Genomic DNA, 925 nt, shown 5'->3' on the forward strand with positions numbered 1-925 from the left:
CCCAGCCCCCAGGAAAAGCTTTTGACCTTCACTTGCCCGAGCCCCAGCCCTGTGCCCCGACACTCACGCACCGACTGACAGCACTGCTATTTTTGGTACAGGTCCTTGCTGGCACAAGCCACTGCCAGCTCTCAGCAGTGCTCTGCCACTTACACATGTGGAGAAGACCAATATCCGTGAATATCTCATGGGCAAACCTACCAGGGAGCCATCTACAAGAGCTTCCCTGCACACCAGGGGAAGCGAACTCCAGATTTAGAGGCAGAACAGCTCAAACATTCTCTATTGTTCACTGCGTTTTCACAGGCTCAGGAAGACACACCAGGCTGTGTTTTATAAGGCCATTAATTGATGCCTCAGACTGCTGAAGGCACCGAGCTGCACAGCCCGCAAAGCTCTTTATTAATAGCTCTATATAAAAAAAAAACCTCTCCCTTCACTGTCTTTGCTTTTAATTTACATCAGAAATGCTGATGCCGTTCTGCCTTGGAAAGGTTTTTGTGAGCTCCAGGTTCCTGCAGAGGGGTGGACTGCTGAACTCCTTTAGAGATCAAGAAGGTAGGGGCCAGCTTTTTAGAAATATTTAGGAGCTAAAGACCCAATTCTCTCTGGGTTTAGTCATCCAGCGGACAACGGGCTAGGCACCGTGCTTTCACCAGGGGACAGAGCCATTCTTACACCGTATCTGAGGCACATCAGTTTACCCAGTCTTCACGGGGAGAGTGGAAATGAAGAGGCTCCCCACTTTGCTTTAAAGTTGGCTTAATAGACAAAGCAATCACAGCGTATTCCTCTCCCTCAAACCCTGGGTACTTCTCACCTGAGCAATGCCAAGGCTGAGCCTGACTTCAAAACTAATTGGATGCTTTGATGCCGGTTCCTCTGCCCTCGCCGCTGTCTGAGGCAGCAGCTACCTTTGAAGCCG

General features: G+C 50.1%; 1 protein-coding gene across 1 annotated transcript in view; it reads right to left on the reverse strand.

The window, feature by feature from the left end:
* The window catches only part of VWA5B1 (von Willebrand factor A domain containing 5B1), a 20554-nt gene that overhangs the window by 8732 nt on the left and 10897 nt on the right, over positions 1-925 (reverse strand). The window lies entirely within an intron of this gene.

Source organism: Cariama cristata, unplaced genomic scaffold (assembly GCF_000690535.1).
Source record: "Cariama cristata isolate BGI_N322 unplaced genomic scaffold, ASM69053v1 scaffold15018, whole genome shotgun sequence".
Taxonomy (NCBI): Eukaryota; Metazoa; Chordata; class Aves; order Cariamiformes; family Cariamidae; genus Cariama; species Cariama cristata.